A 9,642-nucleotide genomic window follows, 5' to 3' on the forward strand; every position below is an offset into this window, starting at 1 on the left:
GTCATATGGGTACCAGATTAATCAGGATGCTCACTTCATAAGTTACATAAATGTCTAATCAAGGGATTGTACACCTGAAACTAATATAATATTGTACATCAACTGTAATTTTAAAAAATTTAAAGAGTAAGGATAACGTATTGAGTTCATTCATTCATTCATTCATAAAAATAAAGTTATAATTTAAAGAACTGTCCTGTTTCTGAATTATGCTTTGATTTTGTATATTAAAATATTCTCTTGTATGAAATGATAATTACTAGACTATAGTTGTTGGGAGTTTTATTATTTCCATGACTTTAAAGTCCTGTGGTGGTTCTAAAAATTTTTTGATGTTTTACTGATTTAGTTTAATGCCATCAATTTACAGAGAGAGAAACTAAAACTCAGAGGATGAGGCCCAGTCCTCTTTCTACTGCACACCACTGGAATGGCCCATTTCATGTACAGAGCTAGAAATATTTTTTAAGCAATAATAAAAATTTTTTGAGAAATCAGGGTCAAGGTTAGACAAGAAAGATTAGAACAGGTTCTGATAGGCCAATTGTGTTTTAGCCAGGAGGAAAAGGTGCCTGCTTGCTTAATTAACGGAATTAGCTAAATAGCTTGGTTTTCTTCCGAGCTGAAAGGGGAGAATGGGCCTGAGGGAATAGAGATACTATATATAGTTATACTGATTGAGGTGAAACCTAGGAAAGATTAGCTTGATTGAGTAGGGCATGCCCACATCTGATACAGACATTTGGATATCAGGAGCCCTGCACAAGTGGTTCACTGAGAAACAGCAGGAAGAGGGTGGGCTGTCAAAGGGGCAATGGGAGGAAATTCAACTTTATTCATGTAACTTGCATAGCAGGATTTTTAGGCTTAACACCAGAAGACACAGTACAGATGGAAATTTCAATTGAAGGATTAAAACAGACTTCAAATTTGTATATTATTTTCTGAATAATTTTAGATTGACCATGCAAATGAGCTCTGTCTTTTAAATATTCAAGACACACCCGTCTTGAAGAGGTAAGCAGGCAGATGGCATTTCTCTGTTTAACTCCTTGTATTGTTGCCCCTGAAGTAGTGAAGCACTTAGTTCTCTATTGTACCAGACCCTTTAGATGAGCACGCTTTTTTGAAGTCAGTATAGAAGGGCCTATTGACTTTAACAACAACAAAAAAAAGAAAGAGTAAGAAAAATGTGCCCACTCCCAAATCATTAACTGAACTGAAAAGAATATGCTAACAGAAAAAGACACTGTAGTCTCTGAATCCTGTACTGTAAGGGAAGGTCATGTCCCCCACAGCATCAGGAGAGACTCAAAGCCTTGAGCTCCAGCCCAAGCATGCTGGGCCAGCTCAACACGCCCACACATTCATCAGCGGGCAGGAGACTAGGAGGAGAAATTCACAACAGTCACAGAGCTCCACTGTTGACCCTTAACAGAAAGTAATCTTGTTAGATTTCATTAGATGTGAGTGAGTTTATGATTCTGATGGCTTCCCATTTCTTTCAGAGTAGAAGCCAAAATCCTTACAAAGGCCAACAAGGCCATACATGATTTGACTCCCATGCACCACACACCTCCATCCCCAACACATGCAGACGGCTTGTTAAATCTTTGGCCTTGCCTTTTACACTCCTCCCCAGCCTTCTCTCTGGTACAGCATCTTGACACTTCCCCCACTTATCTTCATGACTCATTTTAGTGGATTAGTCATTGCTTAGAAAGATATTACCTTCTGAATAAGACCTAGTCTATCAATCTGGGTCCCAGCAGGAAACTGATGGTAGGATCAAATTAGGAAAATTGGAGGAGAGTTCAATAAGGACTATAAACAAATATGTAGGCAGGAAGTAAAGAGATCACATGAAAGACTCAGTAACATCATGGCCCCCAAAGTCACACCTGAGCCTAACAAGGCAGGGTGAAGCAGTTACCAAACACAGAGAAAGCTGTGTACATAGGGACTACCTGACAGATATTGGACACTTGGGTCCCATTGTTACAGGACTAAAGGGGTCCGTTTGCCTACACACATCAAAACCCAATAAGACATGAACAGGAGTTTGCAGCGAATAAAGTAAGGGTTTATTTTTAGGAAGTGGCCCACTCCTAGAGACAGGTGAGCTAATGCTCAAAGACCTGGCTTCCAGAATGCTTCCAGAGGATGGGTTATATAAGGGGAAAATTATTAATCATTGCGACTAAGGGAGTTAGGGTGGTGGTCATGGTCATGGTCTCTACTTGATTGGTCAGTGCTAGGATAGGGGATAACTGATCATTGCATTTGGTCCTGATGTCAGCCATGGTGTTGCTTCATCTGGTTTTGCCAATTTTCTGGCCCTGGTGCTGAAACACAACTGAGGCCTAGATGTTATCTCTAATTTGACCAAAACTCTGCCTCTGTGGTCAGCAGACCCAAGGCTTTGTTCCTAAGATTATTTGATGCTGACCAGAACTTTACCGTCTGGAGGGCTTAATGATTAAGGGAGTGGTCCTTCAATCAAAAGGAGAGAAAGGAGAAAAGTGTGAATCAAAACGAGAGAAAGGAGAAAAGTTCGTATTAAAGAAATGAAGTTTCTATGCAGTTCCACCGTGACCAGTAATTAATACCTTGACCTTCCTCATTGTCCTCTCACCTTTTGATCTTCTGAAGCCAATGGTGCAGTTCATACAGGTCAGTCTCCTGGGTCACAGTGACTCCAGGGAATTACATATCCAAGAGCAAGTAAATAAAAATTTCCTTTTTTCCATCCTCCAGTCTCCAACAACACTTCCCATTGGCTGATCCAAATGGAAGTCAGAGGGCAAGGAATCCCTTTCGGTGCAGTCCATAGAGGTCAGCCCAGAGTCCAGTGGAGAGGCTAAAGAAGGGCTTAGAGAGGCTCAAGGAGACTACTGAGCAGGTTGGACAGACAGACAATAAAGTTCACCTATAGTTAATACCACTACTTGGGCTATAGGCTTTATAGTCCAGACATGAAATTACTTTTGAGCCTTGCTACTTCATTCCTATTAAGTAAAAAAAAATTTTTTTAATGTTTTTAATGTTTGTCCAGATGAGGCAAGATTCAACCTCCTGACACAGCTAACACTTGACATAGGGCAGCTCATATGTGAAAGGTGACCTCCTGAGAGACAGCCATTTAACTGGCTCCTGACAGCTTCAATTATGACTAATGGATCCATTCAGTGGCCATCATGCCCTGTAATCACACCAGTTTGGATTTTTACAACCTTGATAGCTTATTTTAATTTCTCTCTCTTCTTCCGCCTGTACTTTGTAAAAAACAGATGTTGCTGTATATCAGAAGATAGAAATATGAAAATAATACTTAGCTGATAGTAATTGCTGCTTATCACAACATAATAACACTGGCAGATAATGCAACTTTGCTTATATCAATAAACACTTATAAAATGTTCCTCTTGATTCACGCTTCCATCTGAGTAGGTTAAGAGGATGCTCTTCATCTTGCTTCTCTTTTTGTATCCAGTTGTTAAAATGGAGTCAGTAAAGATCAAATAATTCTGGGGTCATTTTTCCCCCTTATGACTAAGTGTTATAAGTATTGAGTAATAAACTCTCAGTAAAACGAAGAGAACTTTGTCATTACAATTTAACACCTCATTCTAAAAAAAAAAATACTAAAGAGATAGAAATAAAAATGGATTTTTCTCTACCATATTATAACTAGGAAATGCATTTATTTGTAAGAAACTATGCAATTAAATCACATTTCACTCAGATATTATTAGAGAAACTTAGCTCTCCCAGGACGAGCAACAGAAAAAAAAAAAAAAAAAAAAAAAAGGCTGTGCTCCCTCTTCCCTGTCTGAACACTTCAACCTTTTGTAGTGGCATCTACAAACAAGTGAGAAAACGAACAATTCGGCTCCACTGGTATTATCTACATCAGAATGATCTCTTTGATAAGTACAATGAAGAATCCCTTCTCTATTAGAAAGATAGAGAGTTTGCTTTTTGACTGATTTTGTTATTGTTTTGGACTTTTTTTATTTTATTTCTTTATTCTTTGGAAGTCCAAGCGTTTTCACACATAAACTTGCCCCAGCCTGAGCCTGAGGCATTACCTCCTATTACAGCAGTGACCATGTGCAAAAGGTCTTCAGCTGTAAAGCACCTAAAAGATACTCAGAATTTCTGAAGTGGTTTCCTTGGTAATTCCTCTTTGTCCTTTCAAGGATGTTCCTGGACTCCAGGCTAACATCATAGAATTAAAATGAAAGACTCCATTGTCAGGGATGTGGCCAAAAGAGTGGGATTAATTTGGGTGTGGTTAAAACATGAGCCATTTACTGGTTACTTTTTCTTTTACAGTTTAAATGTGCAATTTTAAAATTATATAGCACACTCAGTTTATTGCTTCTGGGTTAACAAATCTATAGACTTTCCTTTCACTTTAAGAGCCTGTCAATGAGAATTATATAAGACTATTTCAATTTCAGATGAATAGGTGAATGACTTTTTAGCTTTTCCTAAAGTATGTAGCCTAAGTGACTTCAAATTTAAAACAATCCTTTATTTTCCTAATAAAAATATGCAAAATTAGTGGATGTATTGTGCTTTATTTTTCCAACTAGAATATGTAATATTTTAGGAACATTGAAGAAATACTAAAAAATAATTTAATAATTTATTTTACACACATGTTTATAATGTTATTTAATATTACTTTAGAATGTTTTCCTATATATTTATTATACAACTTAATTCAAGCTCATCACTGGCATCTACATCATCAGTATTTTTGTCGTCAATACAGCCACATTTTAAATCATTATAATTTTCCAGCACATCATTTTCACTTTCATCTAAGTTGCTTACGATTAAGTACTTATTTATTAAATCTATATATGAGCTCTCATTGGAAATTTTATTCTAAGTCATAAGTACCTTGCAAACTCTTTTTCTCTTTCTTTCTCTCCATCAATGTAGTCCTATCACAATTTGGGGTTAAATCAATAATCAGTGTTTACATTATTATAATTATGTTAATATTACTCACAATTGAGTTACGTTGTGTGCAAGAATATTTTCATTATTGTACAATTCTTTTGTTTATTTTTCCTGGTATTACTGATTACCTCATTTGTTTTCATTGCTTTATCTTCTATGTATCTATTACTAATTTACCCTCAAACTCTCAAAGAAAACCGTAAAGCTTTGTTCAATATGTCAAAACACATCAGGTAATCTATATGTTTTATTTTTTATGGGCGAAATCCCTCATGAATCTCTTTTTCTTCCTGTATTATCCTAGGAACTCCTCTCTTTGTAGTCCTTGTCATCATCATCATCATCAAAATTCCCTTCACCTCTTTCCGTTGGTGGATCTCTTTTTCTCTCACCCCCCCCCCCCCCCCACTTCTTTCTTAGTTTACATTCTCACTAGCTTCCTAAGAAAGGAAGGGACATACATTTTTTTAAATCTTGTATTCTGAAAATGACACATTATTTTTTCATGTTGATTAATAGTTTAGGTAGGTGTAGAGTTCTAAATGGAAATAAGTGTGCCTGCAGTTTTAAATGTGTTGTTCCATTATCCTCCAGTGGTGCTACAGAGAATTCTGAAGTTACTGTGATAACCAATTATTTTCAGGTTAATTGGTTTGTCTTTGGAAACTTTAGGATCTTCTCTTTATCCCCAATATTCTAATGTTATATCTTGATATATCTTAGTGTTTGTCTCTTCTCATACTTTGTTGGGCTGAGTATAAAAAAGGCACAGCACGTTTTTTTTGTTTTGTTTTAAAATATTTTATTGATTTTTTACAGGGAGGAAGAGAGAGGGATAGAGAGTTAGAAACATCGATCAGCTGTCTCCTGCACACCCCCCACCGGGGGTGTGCCCTCAGCCAAGGTACATGCTCTTGACTGGAATCGAACCTGGGACCTTTCAGTCCGCAGGCCGATGCTCTATCCACTGAGCCAAACCAGTCAGGGCCACAGCATGTTTTTTAAATAAGAAAATTCTAACCAACTAGCTCTGGAAATTGGTCTTAAATTATTTCTTTAATAATTCTTTCCCACAATTTTCTCTGTTTTTTTTTTTTTCTTTCTTCTATTAGTCAGATGTTAAACCCTTCTAATTTGTTTCTTTTATTTTGTTAAAAAACAAAATTCAGCCCTGGCCAGTGTGGTTCAGTTGGTTAGAACATCGTCCCATGCACCAAAAAGTCACCAGTTTGATCGCCAGTTGGGGTGCAGTCGGAGTGCTTACAGGAGGCGGCCAATTGATGTTTCTCTCTCACATCAAAGTTTCTCTCTCCCCCTCCATTCCTCTCTTTTAAAAAAATTAATAAAAACATAAAAAAACAAACAACAAACATAATTCAATCAAATAAATGTGAAGATCTAATTGGCTTTATTAAGTGTCTCATGAAGTGGACAGCACCCCATCTAGCTACCAGAGGCGCCCTCAGAGGGGTTGTACAAATGGAAGGTTTTTGTACAAAAGAAGGGTGGGGCAATAAAACTACTAGCAAAGAAAAGAAAGGATTCTTTTCGGCCTGGGACATCTTTTTTTTTTTTTTTTGAAGGAGAGAGAACTGCACTTGTCTCTTCTTTCTATGGGAGATAAAGAGGGCCCACTTGACAGATTACCCCATGGTGATAATCAGAAAATTTTAGACTGGTTGATTAATATTATGTTCCTGCCAAATGTTGAAACAGCAATTAAGTCAGGTATTAAATCTAGGTTTGGTATCACCAGCTTTAGCACAAGTGATGCCATTTTGGGCCTGTCGTTTTCTCTTCCACAATCTAAAACATATTTTACATTGTATTCTTCTACAGTGATGAAAAATTTTGGAAATTAGAGAGAGGTGGTTGAATAACATGATGAATGAACTAAATACCACTAAATTGTATACTCTAAAATGGTTATTTGTATATTACGTGAAATTCACCTTAACTAATTTTCTCTCTTATTCTTCATCTCTTTGCCTTTTTCTGTTCTACCTTCCTGGTAACTTATAACTTCTAAATTTCTGTTTTTGTATTTTCACTTTTTAAGAGAATTGCATTCTGTACATATTTTTATAAGACACTGTTAGTAGTTTATGAATGTAATACTTTATCTTTCTGAAATATTTCTTTTTTCATAATTGTTTTTGTTTTATCATTCTCCCTGAATTGTTTCTGCTTTCCTAGAGTTCTTTTTTTTAAAAATATATTTTTATTGATTTCGGAGAGGAAGGGAGAGGGAAAGAGAGATAGAAACATCAATGATGAGAGAGAATCATTGATCTGCTGCCTCCTGCACACCCCCTACTGGGGATCAAGCCTGCAACCTGGACATGTGCCCTTGACCGGAATCAAACCTGGGACCCTTTAGTCCGCAGGCCGATGCTCTATCCACTGAGCCAAACCAGCTAGGGCATCCCAGAGTTCTTTTTAATGTTTGCTTTGTTTGATTCCTCCAAGGTACCACTGGCTCCACTTTCTGAATAACGTTGAAGTTTTCTGTCTTTGGAGTGGTTTGTTTTTTTCTTTCTTTGGCTTTCCCACTAAAGTGACAGCTTTCTTAAATCTGTTAACTCAAATACTACCCATTCATTTTCCAGCTTTCAAAATGTTATTAATATCTCTGATCTGCTATTATCACCTCTCCTTTTATCTCGTTACTGCCATTATTTAAAAAATATTTTTATTGATTTTAGAGAGGAAGGGAGAGGAGAGAAAGACAGAAACACCAATGATGAGAGAGAAGCATCATTGATTGGCTGCCTCCTGCATGACCCTCACTGAGGATCGAGCCCTCAATCCAGGCATGTGCCCTGACTGGGAATCAAACTGTGACCTCCTGGTTCATAGGTCAACACTCAACCACTGAGGCATGTCTGCTGGGCTCTTTACTGCCATTTTCACTGCTGTTTCCTAAAAGTGGCAGAGAGAAATTCATATCTTTGTTCCACCAAAGATATCTTTGTTTAATTGGAAACCTGTATTTCTTTTTAAGTGAATCTTATGAAAATGTATGTTAGTTTTTTCATTTTAATTTTTTTAAAACTTAGTTTTATTGTTGAAAGTATAACAGATGTCCCCCCTATTTTTCTCCATTGACCTCCCTCCACCCTGCTCCCTTCCCCCAAAAGTGTTTTTTGTTTGTTTGTTTCAAAAAGTATGTTTTAATTACCAAAAAATGCTTTTAGCTTAAGGTCATACTCTCCCACACCAGGAATAAGGACTATGGTAAAGCTTTTCTTTGGGACAATGGAAATATCAGAATGAAGTAAAAATGCAGAGCTATGTAGGGATGGAAGATGAGTAAAGATTCAACTGTGTCCCAGCCCATGGTTCTAGCTATCCCTGATGTTAACCCTGTCTCCCTTTCCAGAAATGTAATTCTTTGCTCTTAATTCTATGAGCCTCCTCAATGTCCTTCTAATAATTTCCACTGCTTTCCTCTCTCTATTTTAGCAAGAAAAGAATTAAGATTAATAACTAGAAGTCAGATTGGAATTGGTTTAAAATGAGTTATATAAAATACAGCAGAATAACCATGAGAAATGGATAAAAAAAAAAAACTACAAAATTTTACTGAAGAACATAAAAGAAAACTTGAATACATGGGAAGTCCTGCCATGTTCCTTAGTAATGGTGACAATTATAAAGATGTCAGTTTTCCTTAATTAATTTATAGGTTTAATGAAATTCCAATAAAAATCCAAATAGAATATCTTTAGAAGCTTGAAATGGTGATTCTAATGTTGATTGGCTAGAAAAAAATAGAAAACAGCCAAGAAATTTTTGAACATAGAAAATTGATGAGGGGAACAATGAACACCTACTGGGTGCCCTCTTTGGCTTAAAGTATTCTATAGTGGTGCCGCTCTAATTGCCTCTCTGGTTCAAGGTGATCCTTGCCTCTGGCCACATTTGATTGGTCCATGGATATTCTTCCTTTCAACTAAACAAATAACTTTGTTGCCCACTCACTCATTGGGGATTGAGCCTGCAACCTTTTGATGTAGGGGCTGACGCTCCAACCAACTGATCCACACCAGCCCCAAAGACTTAATAAAAGGACTTTCCCCAGAGTGTATTAAAAGATATTAAAACAACACATAAGCCCTCGCTCAGTGGTCGGCAAACTCATTAGTCAACAGAGCGGCAAACCGCGGCTCGCAAGCTGCATGTGGCTCGCGAGCCGCGGTTTGCCGACCACTGCCCTAGCTGGTTTGGCTCAGTGGATAGAGCAGGGGTCCTCAAACTTTTAAAACAGGGGGCCAGTTCACTGTCCCTCAGACCATTGGAGGGCCGGACTATAGTTAAAAAAAAAAAACAAAAAACTATGAACAAATTCCTATGCACACTGCACATATCTTATTTTGAAGTAAAAGAACAAAACGGCAAAAACACCCGGCGGGCTGGATAAATGTCCTCGGCGGGCTGAATGTGGCCCGCGGGCCGTAGTTTGAGGACGCCTGGGATAGAGCATCGACCTGCAGACTGAAGGGTCCCAGGTTCGATTTCGGTTAAGGGCAAATGCCCCGGTTTCGGACTCAATCCCCAGTAGGGGGCATGCAGGAAGCAGCTGATCAATGATTCTCATCATTGATGTTTCTCTCTCTTTCCCTCTCCTTTCCTCTCTAAAATCAATAAAAATATATTTAAATA

This window comes from Eptesicus fuscus, chromosome 15 (assembly GCF_027574615.1).
Source record: "Eptesicus fuscus isolate TK198812 chromosome 15, DD_ASM_mEF_20220401, whole genome shotgun sequence".
In the NCBI taxonomy this organism is placed as follows: Eukaryota; Metazoa; Chordata; class Mammalia; order Chiroptera; family Vespertilionidae; genus Eptesicus; species Eptesicus fuscus.